Genomic DNA, 21,666 nt, shown 5'->3' with positions numbered 1-21,666 from the left:
GCAAATCCAGCTTTATGACACTGGGCTGTATCCAAAATCTGTTGGTAATCCTCAAATTTCATGATGCCTTGCACACATTCAAGGCACCCAGTGCCAGAGGCAGCAAAACAACCCCAAAACATCATTGAACCTCCACCATATTTCACTTGTAGCTACTGTGTTCTTTTCTTTGTAGGCCTCATTCCATTTTCGGTAAACAGTAGAATTTTGTGCTTTACCAAAAAGCTCTATCTTGGTCTTATCTGTCCACAAGACATTTTCCCAGAAGGATTTTGGCTTACTCAAGTTCATTTTGGCAAAATGTAGTCTTGCTTTTTTATGTCTCTGTGTCAGCAGTGGGGTCCTCCTGGGTCTCCTGCCATAGCGTTTCATTTAAATGGCGACGGAAAGTTTGCGCTGACACTGATGCTCCCTGGGCCTGCAGGACAGCTTGAATATCTTTGGAACTTGTGTGGGGCTGCTTATCCACCATCCAGACTATCCTGTGTTGACACCTTTCATCAATTTTTCTCTTCCATCCACACTCCGTGAGATTAGCTACAGTGCCATGGGTTGCAAACTTCTTTATAATGTTGCGCACTGTGGACAAAGGCATATCTAGATCTCTAGAAATGGACTTGTATCCTTGAGATTGATGATATTTTTCCACAATTTTGGTTCTTAGGTCCTCAGACAGTTCTCTTCTCCTCTTTCTGATGTCCATACTTAGTGTGGCACACACTGACACACAATGCAAAGACTAAGTGAACTTCACTGCTTTTTTATCTGCTTTCAGGTGTGATTTTTATATTGCCCACACCTGTTACTTGCCCCAGGTGAGTTTAAAGGAGCATCACCTGCTTGAAACAATCTTATTTTTCAACAATTTTGAAAGGGTGCCAATCATTTTGTCCAGCCCATTTTTGGAGTTTGGTGTGACATTATGTCCAATTTGCTTTTTTTCCTCCCTTTTTTGGTTTAGTTCCAATACACACAAAGGGAATAAAAATGTGTAAAGCAATCCTTTTCTGTGAGAAATACTTTATTTTCTAGAAAAATGTCAGAGATGAAGGCCATGACTGTATCTATACCAAGCATCAAAGTCACATACAAACCCATGAGAGCTCCTGCCAGAGCCATGACACATTAGAGAGATCCAGATAAATCTACCAGGCAGCATACACCAGTTGGGATGCTAAGAAAAAATTGTTCAGGTTCGGGGCCGCTAAGCCACCCTACTGCTTTGGTGTCTGGAGTAGCGCCTGACTCGGTCTCTGAGGTTTATCCTGCCAGTAGAAAGATCTCATATGACACCACTCATTTTCACAAAGAATCTCTTGGGTGGGAACACTGGTGACAGGGGAAAAACATAAGAACTTAGGGAAATAGATCATCTTAAAAATATTAACTCTCCCAGCCAAAGACAAAGAAGACACGGCCTACAGTCGCTCAGCAGTAGATGACACAATAGGATCCAAGTTCAATGCCAAATAATCCCCAAGACAAGCAGAAACCTTGACACACAAATACCTAAACTCAGTAACTACCCTGAGACCATTGGGGAGAGAAGGCGGAAGAACAGAAGCCCCTGACAATTGCATCAGAGATGACGTTGACCAAAAAGGAGCCAAACTGCTCAAGAAGAGCAAACAGTGCTGTCAGGGAGCCATCCACATCAGCTAAATTGACTAGGTGTCGTCTGCATACATGGAAACCTTCTCCTCCAATGTTCCCCTACGTATCCCACATATAGAAGATGAAGCTCGAATGGCAGTCACCAAGGGTTTTACTGCCAAAGCAAACAAAAAGGGGATAATGGGAACCCCTGATAAGTACCCCCTCCCCAACGGAAATTACTCCAACACATTACATCCAAGTTCGTACGTATCCTTGACCACGGATGGTCTTACAACAACCGCACCCAATCTCTAAACTTAGGGCCAAAATGGAGAATATCCAATAAACACCAAAGAAATTGAGTCAAATGCTTTGGAAATGTCAAGACTAACCACATATCCCGGGGACTCATCCTCCTCAGCCGCAGCAATATTAAGTTGTAAACGTTTAACATTGATATCTGTAGCCCTACATGGCATAAACCCCGTCTGGTCAGGATCAACAACAGAGGTGATGACCCCCTTAAGCCTTTTTGCCAGAACTTTAGCTAGAATTTTAATATCAATTTTAGGAGTGATATGGAACGGTAAGAATCCGACACAGTTGGATCCTTTCCTGGCCTTGGTGGAACCATAATAAGAGCTTCCCTCATGGAGTCTGGTAACATCAGATTCGGAGGCAAGACCAAATAGAGTCAGCAAAATGGGGACCAACTGCTCCCTGTTCATCCTGTACCAGTCTTCCACCATACCATCCAACCCTGGAGTCTTTCCCGTTGGCAGAGAAGCAATAGCCTATAAAACCTCTTCACTAGAAAAGGGGGCCTCCAAAGCTGACGCCTGAGCTACCGACAGAAGAGTAAGGGATAACTCCCTCAGGAAGGGGAGGAGATCAACAGGGTTATTCACACAGGTCACAGTAAAAATCCTGAAAGACCCCATTAATAGCTACCGAGTCACACTTCAGCACCCCACTCAGGCCTCTAATACAAGGAATGGAAACCACAGGTCTACTTTCTCTAGTCATATACACCAATAACCTACCATTCTTTTCCCCCAAACTCAAAAAAGAGCAGCTTTCCTAGCCACCATCTTCTTTTGGATTCTTGCCTTTTGAAGGATCAAGAGAGCCCTCTGAGCCTTAGCCCACTCCCGTTCCACTTCAGGGGAAGGGTTCCGCACCACAGCCGCCTCTAAGATCCCCATTTCAGCCTGCAACCCTCTGACCCGCCACTCCAGCAATAAAAGCCCCTCTCACAGTAGCCTTATAAGCGTCCCATTGAACCAACTCTTCAGGATGAGATCCGTTGTGTTCCCAAAAAGTGTCATGTGTCTCAAGCAACAGAGTCGTCACTACCTCCTCCTGAAGCCAACTGGGGTGCATTTGCCAGACCTTAGAAGGGGGAAGAGGACCCAGGTGCAGGGTAAGAAAAATAGCTAAGTGGTCTGAGATCCCCCTAATGGTGTATGCAATATCACTTACCAAGGGCTGAAGATCTGCCGATGCAAAGGCAAGGTCAATTCTGGAGAACGACCAATTTACTGAGGAATAAAAGGAGAATAGCATGCTTCCAGCGCCATATATCTATGAGAGACAACCCCGCACTCCAGGTATTAAGGCCAGAGGAGCCAGGATCAGCAGCACTGGTATGATCAAGGAGGGGGATCTGTAACTGCATTAAAATCTCCTATAAAAAGAAGAGGGGCAGAAGGAAACGTTAACTATTTATTAGTAATACTCTGCAGTACATCCACACGAAACTAAGGAGGAACATAGACAAACACTAGGTGAAAACTAAAGGCATGAAAAGCTCAATGAAGTATAACAAACCTACCAAACTTGTCACAAGCTACCTGGGAAATCACCAACGAGAATGACTCAGATACTAAAACCGACACCCCCGGACAGACTTAGAGTAAGTGGCATGATATCCTCTTGCTACCCACGCCCTCTTAAGAGCCAACACCTTTTGACCCGTAATGTGAGTTTCCTGAAGGCAAACTAAATGTGGGGAGTGACGCTTGATAAAGTCAAGAAAGAGAACTCTTTTTAATTTAGAATTAGGGCCCCTGACATTCCAGCTGACTACTTTAACCCCTTAACCACCAAGGACATATATTTAAGTTTTTGGCCAGCTCCCGCGATATATCGGGTCGGTCCTGGCATGTACCTGAAGCCGGGACCCGGGGCTAATAGCGCACGGCAGCGATCGCTGTGCCGTGCGCTATTAACCCTTAATATGCGGCGTTCAAAGTCTAAAACTAAAGTGAAAGCTGCCCGGCTGCTCAGTGGCTTTGCAGTGAACAGTGCTGGCAATCAGTGCATGCAATGTTATAGCCCCCTATGGGAGCTATAACACTGCTAAAAAAAAAAGTGTTAAAAAAAAGTTAATAAATGTGATTTAACCCTTTCCTTAATAAAAGTTCAAATCACCCCCCTTTTCCCATAAAAGAAACACCATGTAAATAAAAATAAACATATGTGGTATCGCCGCGTGCATAAATGTCTGAACTATAAAAATATAACATTAATTAAACCGCACGGTCAATGGCGTACGTGCCCAAAAATTCCAAAGTCCAAAATAACTTATTTTTGGTAGCTTTTTATATCGTGAAAAAATGAATAAAAAGCGATCAAAAAGTCCAATCAATACAAAAATGGTACCGCTAAAAATGTCAGATCACGACACAAAAAATGAGCCCTCATACTACCCCATTTTTAAACGTATAAATTTCCGTGCATGTAGTTATGATTTTTTCCAGAAGTACGACAAAATCAAACCGATATAGGGTATCAATTTAATCGTATGGACCTACAGAATAAAGATCAAATGTCATTTTTACCGAAAAATGTACTGCGTAGAAACGGAAGCCCCCAAAAGTTACAAAATTGCGTTTTTTCTTCAATTTCGTCGCACAATGATTTTTTTTCCCGTTTTGCCGTAGATTTTTGGGTAAAATGACTGATGTCACTGCAAAGTCGAATTGGTGGCGCAAAAAATAAGCCATCATATGGATTTTTAGGTGCAAAATTGAAAGGGTTATGATTTTTAAAAGGTGAGGAGGAAAAAACGAAAGTGCAAAAACAAAAAAAAACTGCGTCCTTAAGGGGTTAAGTGACCCCATCTTTCCCATAAAAATTATGAAAAATCAGGGAGAGAGCGCATAGTGCATACCACCAGCAAAAGGGGTTTCGAAGGAACACAGACCACACACACCACATACAAGATAAACACAAAAACAAGTGCAAGAAACAGCAAACATCCCCAACAAAACACTGTCTAACTCTGGGAACATGTGCAGACCTAGACCCTAAACACTATCTAATAGGCAATAGCATGAGCTGTAGTTTTTAACGGTACCACAAGGTATCTCTTTTTTTCTGGGAAGTGATGTGACCAAAAATCACCAATTTTGGCATTAGGAATTTTCTTTTGTGTTTACGCCTTTCACTGTGCAGAGTGAGGAATGTGACCATTTAAAACTTCGGACAATTACACACACAGCGATACTAAATATGGTATTAATTTGTGTTTTTTTACAGCATTTTATTTTGAATGGGAAAAGGGGGTGTTTATAAATTTTCATTTGGGCGGAGAGGGTTTATATTTTAAAAAACGTTTTTAAACAATTTTTTTTTACACATTTTCAGCCCTCCTTGGGGCCTTTCATATGGGACATTGCGGGAGAAGATGAGTGCACTAGACTTCAGGGATAACGGCATTTAGTGTTTAAATGCAGTGATCGCAATTAATCACATCATTTAAACATTTCAGTAGCAGACATCGGATTGATGTCCATCATTACCGGCAGATATCTGCTGCTGATTCGCAGGCCTGCGCCATATTCCCCTCACCCAACCCATGGCGTTTATGTATGTCATGGGTCCAGAAGGGAGACCCCTAGTGGCCGCTATTAAAAAAAGGTATAAAACTGCATTTTTTTAACAGGGAGTACATTACAAAAAAAATGTTATTCACATAAGGAGCAATATATTAAAAATAAAATTGCCTATTTAACTTAAACTTCTGAATGAAATCACTAGTTGATATCACAAACAGGCGGTTATAGATGGCCACTCATTTCAGAATTGACCACTGTAGGGAAAATGAGTAGTGTTTCTAGTAGGGTATTACACTAGAGAAAACAGAACCTATTAAATATCAATTATTTTATTACTGATTAAATTACATTTAAAGCAATTCTAATTTATTCCATAAGAATACAGTGCCTTCTTATGTAGGGCATAGTAAAACTTTTGCATTCCATTGTAAATCCATAAGGGAAGCAAGCATGCTTATAAATATAGATGATGAAAAGATTGGATTCATTTATCTAGGTATGTCAAACCAAATATTCATCTGCAGCTGTCAAAAGAGATAATGTACTGCATATATGTTTTTGCAGAATATATATTTGACCTTATTTGGGTGAGAAATACAGGTTTTCAGCAGAACAATTGAACCCTACATAGAGACTCACTGTGCATATGATACAGGATTTTTGCATAATATAAAAAAAAAAAAAAAAAAAAACACACAGGTTTGATGAACTGTAGCTTACTACCCATCCATGGCTGCTCATCTGTTTTCATATTTATATATGTTACTATTGCCATAACGTGAATAGATTTATACGTTATTCTGTTCTTGGATTTAAAAAACATTTGATAAAGGTTGGAAATACAATAAAATATTTAAAGAAACACCTAGTGAGACTGTAACAAATTGAAAGCACTTTTACTTAGTGTAGTTTTGGTACAAGGAATTGTCAGTATAGCTAAGACCCCTGTCCTTGCCTTGACAATAGACACTGCCATTATCTATAAGAACAAGGCGCTACATGTACATACACATACTGCAGCGTGTAGGTCTGCAAATGGGAGCGGATTGTGATATCTGACAGATAAAGCATCTTCTTTTCCTTCAGAGGAGACTTACAGAGGACATTGCCATGATTTGAGCATATCATTGGTTTGAAATTAATTACATCTTTGAGGTGAGATAGGGAAAGGACAAGGACGCAAAGTAAGAGGCAAGCCCCTGGCAGTCTATGTAGCAGTAACAGTACACCAGAACATACTTATTATCAAGAGGAAGCTATTTCATTATATGCTACAGCTAGCATCACTGGACAGAGATTTTTAGAGATCAGAGATTTTACATCAGAGACTTAAACTAGAAAAGATTTTTAATAAGAAAATAGATTTTTATTAAAGCGAGACTCCCAGCAAAACCTAAAATTCAGCTTTACGGTAGCCCAAAGGAGCTTAACATGTTCCCAAATATTACTTTACCTGAACTCCACTGTTTCAGAAATTTCATGGTGTCCTCCGCTGAGTCACTGCTAATACCAGTGATACAAACCTAACAGCACTGGCTGGAGCCACTTGGCAAATGGAACAGAAGATACAACAGCCAACTTGTTGGTATTTGGACTATGTTCTCTGCTACCCGCCAAATGCTTATACTAGTGCTGCCCAGATCTCTTATTGTCCTAGCCAGAACAGAGCATAGTAGAAAGGAGAGCTAGTATTTAAATCTTTTGGGGATAGAATGAAAACCATTGATCCAGCCATTAGTTAGATTTAAAGGGGTACTCCCATGGAAAACTTTCTTTTTTTTTTTAAATCAACTGGTGCCAGAAAGTTAAATAGATTTGTAAATCACTTCTATTAAAATATCTTAATCCTTCCAGTACTTTTTAGGGGCTGTATACTAAAGAGAAATCCAAAAAACAAATGCATTTCCTCTGATGTCATGACCACAGTGCTCTCTGCTGACCTCTGCTGTCCATTTTAGGAACTGTCCAGAGCAGGAGAAAATCCCCATAGCAAACATATGCTGCTCTGGACAGTTCCTAAAATGGACAGCAGAGGTCAACAGAGAGCACTGTGGTAATGATATCAGAGGAAATGCATTACTTTTTTGGATTTCTCTTTAGTATACAGCCCCTAAAAAGTACTGGAAGGATTAAGATTTTTTAATAGAAGTGATGTACAAATCTAAAATAAAAATGTATAGCTTTTACCTCAAGAACCTCACCATCTAAGGTTCATAATGATAGGTATGCACCTTAGATGGTGAGGTTCTTGAGGTAAAAGCTATAAATTAGAATTTAATTTTTCCTTCGACGCCGGTGGGGACCTGTTATAGCTATAAAAACCTTGCACTTTTTGTTGTGAGCTGCACCTTTTTTGAAATTTGATTTACAAATCTGGCAATAGAGAGCACTGTGGTCATGACATCAGAGGAAATGCATTTCTTTTTGGGATTTCTCTTTAGTATATAGCCCCTAAAAAGTACTGGAGGAATTAAGATTTTTTAATAGAAGTGATTTACAAATCTGTTTCACTTTCTGGCACCAGTTGATTTAAAAAAAAAAAAAAGTTTTCCACGGGAGTACCCCTTTAACCCCTTCAGGACCCATGACGTAACGTTACGTCATGACACCCTGGGTCTTAAGGACCCATGACATAAATGTACGTCATGGGCAATTCTGGACCCCGCCGTGCAGGCATCCCGTGCAAATGCCCAGGGGGGGGTCATCAGATTCATGTTGGCGATCGCCGCAAATCGAATGTGAATTCACACATGCGATTTGCGGCTTTTCCTTGTCATACAGGTCTATGGTGACCCGGAAAATAAGGGGGATCGGGGTTGTCCAAGACACCCACGATCCCCCTGAAAGGATAGGAGTGAGGTGCGTGAGTGCCACCCCTCCTATCCCTGCTATTGGTCGTATAGACGCGACGACCAATAGCAGATCGGGGGCGGGGGGGGGGTTAACTTTCGTTTTGTCCTTTCTGCCCACCCACAATAGGCGGGGCAGGACGGGGAAACCGACGAGGACTGGGCGCCAAAGTACACTTACCCATTGGTGGAGGCTGCGGGACTCGATCAGCTGCGGTGATCGGCGGGCGGCATGTCGTGCAGCTGGCTCCCTGGATCCTACGGAAGCTGGTGAGTTGCCTAGCAACATCTGGAGGGCTACAGTTTGAGACCACTATACAGTGGTCTATAAACTGTAACCCTCCAGATGTTGCAAAACTACAACTCCCAGCATGCCAAGACAGCTGTCTGCAAAGACCAAAGGGAAAAAAGAGGGAACAAGCGCCCCTAGTGTGATACGCTTATAGACAGTGAATAAGTGCAATAAAGGTCACACTTACCACAATGTGTTGCGCTAAGGGCACAACACCATACAGCGTATTAATCAGGTTAGGTTGTCAGCAGCCACGATCCTCCGGTCTATCCTGGTTCACCTGTCCAAATAGCATCAATGAAAAATAGCAAACATGGATCTTTGCAGGCGCATGGACAGCAGTGGATAAAAGTTCATGGAGTCTTCAATACATATAGATGTTTATTTTAAGCACATAAAAGCAACGCGTTTCCTGCCCGTAGCGGGCACTTCATCAGGCAAGTGTGCATGTACATGCACACTTGCCTGATGCACATGCACACTTGCCTGATGAAGTGCCCGCTACGGGCAGGAAACGCGTTGCTTTTATGTGCTTAAAATAAACATCTATATGTATTGAAGACTCCATGAACTTTTATCCACTGCTGTCCATGCGCCTGCAAAGATCCATGTTTGCTATTTTTCAAGACAGCTGTCTGGGCATGCTGGGATTTGTAGTTTTGCAACATCTGGAGGTCCACAGTTTGGAGATCACTGTGCAGTCTCTAAATTGTAGCTCTCCAGATGTTGCAAAACTGCAAATCCCAGCATGCCCAAACAGCAGATTGACTGAGACCACCACCAATCACTAGAAGAAGTGGGGTAAAGGGCATCTCACTCCTCGGCTTACAGCAATCTATGTCTGGTTTCACTGGATGGCCACATAGACGTATAATGGGAACATGGTATAGATATTGCTGTGGGCTAGGGAGTAAAACTTGCTCCTCACTTTTTCTACTGACCTTGGGTTTCTGCACTATGACAATCGATCGAACCTTTTGACATGTCTCTGTGACATTTAAAAGGTTATTTAAAATGAGGGGATGCTTAAATTTTTTGTTGCACTGTAAGGCTCTTTTTACATCCATATTGTCATAAACAATGGGAAAAGCTCCAAATTAAACATGTCGATAATGAGTGAAACATGGATAGCAGGTGTCATGGACCCACTGGGTCACTTACAGATTTGAGGTAGAGCAGGGAGTGTGGTCTGGTTTATGCAATGTATTTTTGCTTGTTTTTTTTTTTTTTTTTGGGGCCCATAGAAAAAGCTATTATGAAACAGCATTTTTGTTGCTCAAGAAACTATCCAACTCAATAGTTAGATGGCCTATATAGTGCAGCATAGGCTAGAGAATAATGTAGATGCTTTTGTGTATGATACTTGTTTTAGCTGATGAGGCAGGCATGGGTTTGCAGCCATACTAATTGCAATTCTATCAATGAAATGATTTTCTAATGCTTGCCCAGTACTGCCTTAAAGGAGTTTTACCATGAAGATAAATATGTTTAAACTGATGCATTATGTGAACTTTAATGTGAATTTTAATGTACAAGCATTTTTATTAATGTACTATAATGTTTAATATGTTGAGTGCAGAACTCAGATTCTCTATTCCTACTGCAAAAGTATGGCATGGTATGGTAAATCGTTCTGTCTTTGGTTAGCTCCTTCTAGTGGCTACAAGATTTTATGTTTTTTTAGATAACAAAGCAGCAATAGCAGAGTATTCGGAGCTCCATTTGAAAGAAGCAAAGTAACTGTGCAAAAGTGCTATAACAATAGAGCAAAACTTTACTACTGAAGCCAATTGTTTAATAATATGTTGTCTTTTAGCATATAAATATATATATTTTTGTTTTTTTTTATTGACGTGTTTTATAAGTACTTGCTGGTGGCTGTAGATCTGTAGGAGGGAAAAAACAGATTGAGAATTCTACAGTGCATGCAGTGATTTTGCTGACAAGTAATATTTCACCTTTTGCCTATACACTTCTACCACTCATTTACTCATTATGGTCAGTGAGCTGTAGCAGTGTATTCACTCCCAATGTCCAGTAAACTCTGCAACCGACAGAATGATATCTGTGCATAAAGGTTAAATGATCAAATTACTGTCGATAATAATCTTAAATGTGTTCTCCTTAACACATATATGGAAATATACAAAAAAGAGGGTGAGAGTCAGTGGCGTATCAAGGATGGGGGGGGGGGGTGTATCCTGGGTGCCACTCACAAGGGGGGTGCCATGACCGAGTCACCTCCCCCCCCCCCCTATCCAGTGGCGTAGTGGCTGGGGTGCGGACCGAACCGGGCGGCACCGGCCTGATGGGGTGACACCATGCCGCTCGGTGACCGGGATGCCCCCCTTGTCTTCAGCTGCGCTTGCTCCCGTCCGTTAGCACCCCATTACCTCGCTCCGCCGACACCTGTATGCAGCTGTGCTGGCGGTCGGCCCGGGTCTGATAAGGGACGTCACGCATGCGACGTCCCTCCGCAGATCAGCGCAGGAGGACGTCAGTGACATCACTCGTCAGGCCGCCACCAGAGGGAAGAAACGCTGCCAGGTAAGTGTGTCTATGTGTGTGTGTGTCTGTCTATGTGTGTGTGTGTGTGTATGTCTGTCTGTCTGTGTGTGTATGTCTTTCTATGTGTATGTGTGTCTGTCTATGTGCGTGTGTCTGTCTATGTGTGTCTGTATGTGTGTGTGTCTTTCTATGTGTGTGTCTGTCTATGGGTGTGTGTCTGTCTATGGGTGTGTGTATGTGTGTGTCTTTCTATGTCTGTGTCTTTCTAGGTCTGTGTCTGTCTATGGGTGTGTCTGTCTATGGGTGTGTCTGTCTATGGGTGTGTGGGGAATCTATGCTACCTAATGTGGGGAATCTATGCTACTTAATGTGGGGAATCTATGCTACCTAGTGTGGGGAATCTATGCTACCTAGTGTGGGGAATCTATGCTACCTAATGTGGGGAATCTATGTTACCTAATGTGGAGAAACTGCTACCTAATGTCCCTATCCACTGCTGCACCGCGACGCTTTTACGCTTGGCGCTTGCATCTGTGGAGTCAGAGCAGCATGGGGAGGAGTGTTGCGGCGGTGCACAACGTGACTTCACGACGCTGACGCTACCTTTATGGATCTTTTAAAGGAGCGGAATGATCCATCACCAGCGGTTGGACGGAGGCATCATCAAAATGTAAGTAAATAATTATATGTGAAGGGAGGGGTGTTATTGAGGGGAGGGAGGGAGGGGGAAGAAGGGGGTGTAATTAAGGGGGAGGTGCCAAACAAAGGGTCCGCCCCGGGTGCCAAATTCTCTAGGCAATTCTCGGGAGCCAAATTCTCTAGGCAAGATAATGCCCTGCCCTCAATAATTCTATCATATATTATTTATAGATATAAAAGTCTTAGCACATCTACTCTGTATGTTTAAGGGGTACTCTGAAGGAAAAAAAAAAAATTTTTCAAATCAACTGGTGCTAGAAATTACTCCTATGTAAAGATTTTAATCCTTCCAAGACTTATCAGCTGCTGTAAACTAGAGAGGAAGTTGTGAAGTTCTTTTCAGTCTGACCACAGTGCTCTCTGCTGACACCCTCCATAGCAAACCTCTCCTGCTCTGGACAGTTCCTGACTTAGACAGAAGTGTCAGCAGAGAGCACGGCGGTCAAACAGAAAAGAACAACACAACTTCCTCTGGAGCATAGAGCAACTGATAAATACTGGAAGGATTAAGCTTTTTTAATAGAAGTAATTTACAAATCTGTTTAACTTTCTAGCACCAGTTGATATGGAAAAATTGTTTTCCATCGAAGTACCCCTTTCATTCAGTCTCATTGCCACAGGTGTATAAAATCCATTGCCTACTATTGCAGTCTGCCTTTACAAACATCTGTGAAATAATGGGTCATTGTAAAGAGTAGGGATCGACCGATTATCGGCCGATAATCACGATTTTGGGCATTATCGGTATCGGCAATTACCTTGCCAATAAGCCGATAATGCCCCCCGCACCGCCTCCACCGCACGGTGACCGCCTCCCCGACCCACCGCACCACGTCGCACCCCCCACCGTAGTGCTGGGCGGTATACCGGTATGGATTTTTGCCCATACCGCTTTACCGGTCGGGCCCCTCCCCCACCCTCCGAGTCAATAAAAAAAAAAATTAAACTTACCCGTAATGGGGGTGGTCCGGGCCATCCATCCTTCCTTCCTGTAGTGTCCGGCGGCATTCCGGTTGGAGGGTGAACCGGTCCGGGCTGTCCTTCTCCGGGGTCCTCTTCTCCACTCCGGGCAGGCTCCGGCCTAGTACGCTGCATGGACGCCGCTACGCCGTGACGTCAGGTGCGTCGCTGCGTACGGGCGTCACTGTGCAGCGGCGTCTATGCAGCGTACTAGGCCGGAGCCTGTCCGGAGTGGAGAAGATGACCCCCCGGAGAAGAAGGACAGCCCGGACCGGTTCACCCTCCACCCGGAATGCCGCCGGACACTACAGGAAGGAAGGATGGATGGCTCGGACCACCCTGACAGGTAGGGGGAGAGAAGCGGGTGGTGGCGGCGGCGGCCTATGGCACCGCAAAAGCCACTGCAGTGCATTGATTTAAAGCGGCCGCTTTAAATCAATGTTCTGCAGCGGTGTCGAGGGGGGATAAATAGCCGATAACTTATACCGGAATATCGGTATAAGTTATCGGCTATCGGACTTAACCTCCAGCGATTATCGGTATCGGCCCTTAAAAAAACGATATCGGTAGATCCCTAGTAAAGAGCTCACTGAATTCTACTGTAATCGGATGCCACTGCTGCAACCTAGGTCTAGATTATGATCAGCTGTAAGTGGTATAAGGATAGAATTCCACTGAGATTTTTGTCCTGCGATTTTTTTTGGCATAAAAATGCCAGAAAAAAAAACGCCAGAAAAACTGCCACAGTTTTTCCCTGCATTTTTACCTTTGTGTGGAATTTGCCGTCATCCATAATATAGCAGAGATGCAGCTCTATACAGCGCTCGCACCTCTGCTCTGTACTCTGAGTGATGTTCTATTCACATCACTGGCCGTTCATATTTTCCGCCCAGAGCTGTGATTGGCCGGATGGTGGCAGCCAATCACAGCTCTGAGGGAATTATGAATGAGTGAGTGGCCGGACGGAGTACAGAGCAGGGATGCGAGCGATCTATACAGTCGCTCCATCTCTGCTATAGACAGGACGATCACAGGGGGTGTCAGTAGTGATACCTGCTGTGATCTGTTCTTAACTGCAGGTACTACTACTCCGAACATGGAGCACACTCTGCTCCATGCTGGGAGTTGTAGTACCTGCATTAATAGACAGATCGCAGCGAGTGTAATTTCTGACACATGATGCGATCTGTCTATGAATGCAGGTACTACAGCTCCCATCATGGAGCAGAGTGTACTCCATGTTAGGAGGAGTAGTACTTGTAGTTAAGGAAAGATAACTGCGGGTATCACTACTGACACCCGCTGTGATCCTCCGGTATAACGTATGAATGCGGCCGCTCTTCTATGGTCCACTGCACGGTCGTATTTATACACATGTTCCTATTTCCTATAGAGAGTTGTGATTGGCTGGAACCATCTGGCCAATCACAGCTCTCTGCGGGAAATATGAATAGGTGTATATACTGCAGTGCAGTGGAAAATTGGCGTTTTTTATGGCGTTTTTGCAAAAAAAACAAAACAAAAAAACCTCAGTGGAATTCCAGCCTAAACCACATAGTGGAGACCACGTAAAGTTACAGAGCTGGGTTGTTGAGTCTTGAGGCACATTGTGCAGAAAAGCCACCAATGCTCTTCTGACTCCATAACTGCCTTAATACCAGCCCAAAAGTATGGACTACCAGGAGCTTCATGGCGAGGATAACTATGGTACTGCAACTTCATGCAAGCACAATGCCAAGCATGAGATGTGGTGGTGTAAAGCATGATTCCACCAGACCCCTTGAGCAGTGAAATGTGTTCACTTGAGTGAGGAATCGGGTTTCTCTATTTAACAGTCTGATGGATGAGTTGAGGTCAGGTCGATGAATGCCAGGAGAATGTTATCTTCTTCTAGTTTAGTGGAGGAGGGATAATTCTATAGAGTTGTTTTTCAGGCGCTGGCCTAGACATCTTACTTTCAGTGAAGAGAAATCTTAAAGGGGTACTCCGCCCCTAGACATCTTATCCCCTATCCAAAGGATAGGGGATAAGATGTCAGATCGTGGTGGTCCCGCCGCTGGGGACCCCCGGGATCTTGGCTGCAGCACCCACCTGTTGCAGCTTCCGGAAACGCTGGATGCTTCGGCTCCCGGCCACGGTGACGTGAGATCGTGACGTCACGACTCCGCCCCGTGTGACGTCACGACCTGCCCCTCAATGCAAGTCTATGGGAGGGGGCATGACAGCCGTCACGCCCCCTCCCATAAACTTCCATTGAGGGGCGGGGCATGATATCACACGGGGGCGGAGTCGTGACGTCACGATCTCCCATCACCGTGGTAGTGAGGCGTTAGGATGAGAGCCTCCAGTTCTGCCGGAAGTCACAACAGGTGGGTGCTGCAGCTGAGATCCCGGGGGTCCCCAGTGACGGGATCCCCGCAATCTGACATCTTATCCCCTATCTTTTGGATAGGGGATAAGATGTCTAGGGGCGGAGTACCCCTTTAATGCTTCTCCATACCATGACATTTTCTATAAAGGCATTGTGGGGTGATTTTGATATACAAGAACGGGACTGGCCTGCACAGACCCTTGACCTTAACCCCGTCAAACACTTTTGGATGGACCTATTGTCCAACATCATTGTCTGACCTCACAAATTCCCACAGACACACTGTAAAGCTTAGTCTTTCTAGAGGAGTGAAAGTTGTTATAACTGCAAAGGTGTAAGGTGTAGATATCCTTTTGTCCATATATTGTTTATGATCTTTGTACAAATAACTAGGGGCAGACTGACAACACTCAGGGCCTCAGATCAAATAAAGCAAGGGCCCCGGCAAGACTCCGCTTTGGCCACGCCCCCATTCCACCCAAATCCCTCCTCATATCTCACCCCTACACACAAAATATTATACTTACATTACACTAATGGGTCATTACTGTACTTGATCAGGGATGTGGAAATCCTATCGCCCGACTCCCGGGACATGTAGTTCCGGGCACCGGGCAGGTGATTTTTTTTCATAGATTTAGCCCTGTATCAGGCAAGCAGGGCCGGAGCGACTTCCCCCCCCCCCCCCCTTTTTATTGTTTTTTTTTATGCAGGTGTGAGGAGCGGGTGGAGACTTTCATGGGACGCAAGTCTGCATCTCACACCGGCGCTCTGGGTTTACGGGCTCCTTACTCGTGCCCGCTCCATACTCGGCGGCGGCCCCCAGCTGATTTCAGTAGTTATGGGGGTTATGGGCGATCCCCTGTGGAGGTAGCCGGAGGGCTTACCTCTGCATCCGTGCCTGCCCCCATAGATCTGCATTTGATTGAGCCTGCCTTGAGCAGGCTCAACCAAATGAACACAGATCAATAGAACTGATCTGTATGAGGAATCTAAATGATTCCTACTAAAAAAGTGTATAAAAAAAAAGTTTAATAAAAGTTTAAAAACACCCATTAACCCCTTCCATATTAGAGGTACATTCATACGGGCGGATTCATTTGCAGGTTTCCTGCTGCGTATTTGAAAGGGTGCGGTCTCTTCTCTGTCCGCAGCAGATTTTCCGCAGCGGAATTTCCACAGACCCTTCTGACTTCAATGGGGCTTGCGGTGGATTTTCCACAGTGTAAATTCCGCATCGGAAAATATGCTGCGGATAGCTGAGAAGAGCCTGCCCTCTTTCAAATACGCAAATAAATCCGCCCATGTGAACGTACCCTAAAAGTTCATATCACCCCCCTTTTCCATATAAAAAATATGTAAACATAATAAAAATAAACATATTTGGTATTGGCGCGTGCATAATTGACTGAACTATTAAAAAATAACATTTTACATCCCGTATGGTAAATGGTGTTAACGTTAAAAAAAAAAACGAATCACAAAATTGCTTTATGTTTATAATATCATATCCCAGAAAAATTGTAGTAAAAAAGTGTTCAAAAAGTCAAATCAATGCCAAAATGGTACCGATACAAACAGAATATTACGGCCCAAAAAATGAGCGCTCATACAGCCCAGTATACGGAAAATATATAGGGGTCAGTGATTTTCTTTTTTTAAATAAAAAAAAATTATTATTAAAACGTGACGGAAACTAAAATTTGGTATTGGTGTAATCAGGCCGACGTAAAGTATCAAAATAATATGTAAGTTTGACCACAAGGTGAATGGTGAAAAAAAGAAAACCTCAAAATTTCTTTTTTTTTTTTCAATTTCACCTCACAAATATTTTTTTTTTTGTTTGTTTCAGAGCATAAGTTATGGAAATATGAAAAGGTGTCATTACTAAGTATACACCACCCCACAAAAAACAAGCCCCATATGGGTCTGTAGATGGAAAAATAAGAGTTATGACTATAATAGGACAAGGAGGAAAAAACAAAAGTGTGGAAACTAATAAGGACCCTATTTTTGTACTATTTTGGTAGAAATTATTTAAATCTACCAGGACAAGTGGATTTTCTTGAGGGACAAGAAGACTGTGTTCCGCTTTAGTCCCTTGGACAAGTAGTTTTTTAATTTCCACACCCCTGTTGATGATCATGAAGTCCAGCCCACTAGCCATGTCATGGCTACCAGTACGTAGCGGGTCCCTAACATCCCTAGTACAAAAGAAGTGGGGGGTAATTATAAAATGCTACATACTATATGCCACCAGGCTTTAACAGTGCCCCACACTGTGCTGCATGGATATAATAATAGTAGAGGAGTAATTCCAGCACTTACCATATATTCAATGTAGTTCATTGCTTATCCTTGAACATATGGTGAGTGCTGGGATTCCTTCTCTACTATGTTCTGGGCCTGATCCAAACACGTGCACCACCAAACTAGGGAAGTGCCAACCTCCACCTATTGTGGATATAATAATGTCACACACTGTGCTGCCAGGATATAATAATGTCACACACTGTGCCGCCAGGATATAATAATGTCACACACTGTGCTGCTAGGGTATACTAGTGTCACACACTGTGCCGCTAGGGTATACTAGTGTCACACACTGTGCCGCTAGGGTATACTAGTGCTACACACTGTGCCGCTAGGGTATACTAGTGCTACACACTGTGCCGCTAGGGTATACTAGTGCTACACACTGTGCCGCTAGGGTATACTAGTGCTACACACTGTGCCGCTAGGGTATACTAGTGTCACACACTGTGCCGCTAGGGTATACTAGTGCTACACACTGTGCTGCTAGTGTATACTAGTGTCACACACTGTGCCGCTAGGGTATACTAGTGCTACACACTGTGCCGCTAAGGTATACTAGTGCTACACACTGTGCTGCTAGGGTATACTAGTACTACACACTGTGCCGCTAGGGTATACTAGTGCTACACACTGTGCCGCTAGTGTATACTAGTGTCACACACTGTGCCTCTAGGGTTTACTAGTGCTACACACTGTGCCGCTAGGGTATACTAGTGTCACACACTGTGCCGCTAGGGTATACTAGTGACACACACTGTGCCGCTAGGGTATACTAGTGTCACACACTGTGCCGCTAGGGTATACTAGTACTACACACTGTGCCGCTAGGGTATACTAGTGTCACACACTGTGCCGCTAGGGTTTACTAGTGCTACACACTGTGCCGCTAGGGTATACTAGTGCCACACACTGTGTGCATGACATATTATAGTAGTACATAGACTGTGTGCAAAGTACATAGCTGTACCATACAAGACTTAAAACATAATAGTTTCCACTACAAAGGATTGTGCCCACCCAGTGTGCCTGCCTGACCTCTCAACTACCATCATTTAGGACTATGCTGGAGGCATGATGGGAGTTGTAGTTTTGTAATAGCTGCAGAGCCACAGGTTGGAGTACATTATCACCCATCATCCCTGCAGAACTTACAATAGACTCCAGCTGACAGAACACACAATGATATCAGTGACCTGAGTGACGTCTTCTCTGTTGTCTTTTCTTTTCTTCTTTATCTGGTCCAGACGTCAGGACTTCTTCCAGCTGCATCTTCTCTGCAGAGTCTGACACAAGCACATCATAGGTTAGGCACTTAGTCCACAGATCCTCATCCTCCATAAGAAGACAATAATCATTATAACCCTGCCAGATACTGTGCCCCCTAAATATATCTCTTACAGACCCATCTGCCCTAAGACCCCCTAAATCCTCCTCCTGACCCCTTTTCCCCCAGATCCCTAAATCGTCCTTCAGACCTCTCTATCCCCCCAGACCACTGTGTCCTCCTCCAGATCCCTCTGTCCCCTCCTCCTCCAGACCCCTCTGACCCCATCATACCCCTAAACCCTCCTTACTCCTCTGCTCCCTCTTGCTCCGCTAGGGGCCCCTTATTGTGCCCTGTCTCACATGGCCTCTATCGCTTAATGGCCAGTCCAGCCCCGAGCTCAGCAGTAGTATGACACATGATAGGATTAGAAACACAAGCTCAGCAGACAGTATAGCACATAACGGATTTAGATACACAGGCTCAGCAGACAGTATCACACATGACACATTTAGATACATAGGCTCAGCAGACAGTATCACACATGACAGATTTAGATACACAGGCTCAGCAGATAGTATCACACATGACAGATTTAGATACGCAGGCTCAGCAGACAGTATCACACATAAAGGATTTAGATACACAGGCTCAGCAGACAGTACCGCACATAACAGATTTAGATACACAGGCTCAGCAGAAAGTATCGCACATAACGGATTTAGATATGCAGGCTCAGCAGACAGGATCGCACATAACAGATTTAGATACACAGGCTCAGCAGACAGTATCGCACATAATGGATTTAGATACACAGGCTCAGCAGACAGTATCGCACATAACGGATTTAGATACACAGGCTCAGCAGACAGTATCGCACATAACTGATTTAGATACACAGGCTCAGCAGACAGTATCACACATAATGGATTTAGATACGGAGGCTCAGCAGACAGTATCGCACATAACTGATTTAGATACACAGCTCAGCAGACAGTATCACACAACTGATTTAGATACACAGGCTCAGCAGACAGTATCACACATAACTGATTTAGATATACAGGCTCAGCAGACAGTATCACACATACGGTAGCTCAGCAGATATTATCACCCATGGAAAGATTAGATACAGCAGCTCAGCAGACAGATCATCCTTAATAGGATTAGATACAAGGCTCAGATACACAGCTCAGCAGACAGAATCACAGATGACAGGATTAGATACAGAGCACAGCAGACAGTATGGCACATGACAGGATTAGATACAAAGCACAAGCAGAGAGTATCGCACATGGCAGGATTAGATACAGAGCTCAGCAGACAGTATCGCACATGGCAGGATTAGATACAGAGCACAGCAGACCGTTTCACACATTAAAAGATTAAATAGACAGTTTTGCAGACATATGACACATGGATTCACCAGGTCAGTGTCTTGTCTTCGCTCTCTCCTCTACCCAGGCGGCTCCAGGTCCAGGAATGTCCGGGGTTGTGGCTGAACTTTTCCTCTCAGAAGACGGCGCGGAGCACAGGAGCTGAGGCAGAGACACGTCGGGGAGGGAGCAGACGTGCGCGGCCCTTCTGTCCCAGAAATCATTGCTGTTTTAAAGAGGCAGCGTCCCTGCCCCAGCTGATAGGACTTGGGGCCGGGGGATAGGACTTGGGGCCGGGGGATAGAACTGGAGTGCGGCGAAATGTAGCTGCCGGACCTGAAAGGCAGCGCTTTTCTGTCTGGGGATCCGGGACAAGTGTCTTGGATCCCCAGCAGCAGTGGGCCCTTTACCCGTCCGAACGGACCGGCCTGTCAGTCCGCCCCTGCATCGCATTGTTGAAAGTAGAAACTAACCCAGCTCTCTGTTAAATGTGTTCATACTTTCTACACACATATGCAAATATTCCCACTCAAAAACTGTTCAATAACTTTTAATATATGTACCCTATTTTCAACATTTCACAAAGCCCCAGGACCGCTATTAGGGTACAAGGGCCCTGGGTACGTGAAAGCGCTGTCAGATAGCGGCCATGCATTAGCCAGTATCTGACAGCGCATAGCCGCGGCAGCTCACCGTACAGAAGCGCGGCCCGAGCTGCAGCCATTGCTACTGTGAGACAGCTGCCGGGGAGACATGTGACCTCCCCTGACGTGGAGACGTGTGACCTCCCCTGACGTGGCGCGGAGTTGCCGCACAGCGCAGGAGAACGTCACACGTCAGTGCGGCCCCGCCGACGGGACGCGCTACATCAAGACGCAACAAGCAGGGTCCCGCCGGAGGCCAGGTACAAAGAATAAAATGGTTAATAACTGTGTGGGCCAGAGGGGGATGTATTGGACGCAGCACAAGGCATTAAGATGTAACGCCTTGTACTTTATTACTCCCCATCCCCCCCTCCGCCATTATCCCTCTCCCCCTCCATCTTAATGCCTTGTGCTTTATTACTCCTCATCCCCTCTCTGCCATTATCCCTCTCCCCCTCCATTTCATGATTAAATGGAGGGGGAGAGGGATAATGGCAGAGAGGGGGGGGGGGGATGGGGAGTGATAAGGCACTAGGCTTCAAGATGGAGGGGAAGAGGGATAATGGCGGGGGGGGGGGGGGATAAAGCACTAGGCTTCAAGATGGAGGGGGAGAGGGATAATGGCGGAGGGGGGGGGGGGGGGGGGATAAAGCACTAGGCTTCAAGCTGGAGGGGGAGAGGGATAATGGCGGAGGGGGGGGGGGGGATGTGGAGTGATGATAAAGCACGAGGCATTGAAATTTATCTTAATCCCCTTGTGCCATTCCCCCTTCCTCTGATTCCTTTTTGCCATATCGGATAATAATGGCACAAGGGGATTAAGTTGGAGGGGGGAAAAATGGCAAAAGGGGATTAATATGGGGGGGGGGGGGGGGGGTTGATGATCCCCCCCTCCATCTTAATCCCCTTGTGCTATTACCCCCCTCCAACTTAACCCCTTAAGGACTGT

At 44.7% G+C, this 21,666-nt stretch overlaps 1 protein-coding gene and 1 long non-coding RNA gene across 8 annotated transcripts in view; one reads left to right on the top strand and one right to left on the bottom strand.

Moving 5' to 3' along the window:
- The window catches only part of LOC130267204 (uncharacterized), a 184,681-nt gene extending 165,964 nt beyond the window's left edge, over positions 1–18,717 (bottom strand). Inside the window, exon 1 of the long non-coding RNA XR_008843093.1 lies at positions 18,627–18,717. This is a non-coding gene — a long non-coding RNA (uncharacterized LOC130267204). The remainder of the gene's footprint in view (positions 1–18,626) is intronic.
- Positions 1–21,666, top strand: part of FSTL4 (follistatin like 4) — a 1,659,076-nt gene that overhangs the window by 598,416 nt on the left and 1,038,994 nt on the right. For 2 of the 7 annotated variants that reach the window (XM_056516585.1, XM_056516588.1), the window contains exon 1: positions 20,565–20,977. The exons of 3 other annotated variants lie outside the window; for them this stretch is intronic. The gene's annotated coding sequence lies outside the window, so the exon portion shown is untranslated. Of the gene's footprint in view, positions 1–20,564; positions 20,978–21,666 lie in introns of those variants that run through there. 2 more of the 7 variants (XM_056516587.1, XR_008843089.1) reach the window with 2 other exon arrangements.

The sequence above is a fragment of the Hyla sarda genome, chromosome 4, assembly GCF_029499605.1.
Source record: "Hyla sarda isolate aHylSar1 chromosome 4, aHylSar1.hap1, whole genome shotgun sequence".
Taxonomy (NCBI): domain Eukaryota; kingdom Metazoa; phylum Chordata; class Amphibia; order Anura; family Hylidae; genus Hyla; species Hyla sarda.
The sequence above is the reverse complement of the archived record's forward strand: the minus strand, read 5'-3'. Positions and strand labels throughout refer to the sequence as shown.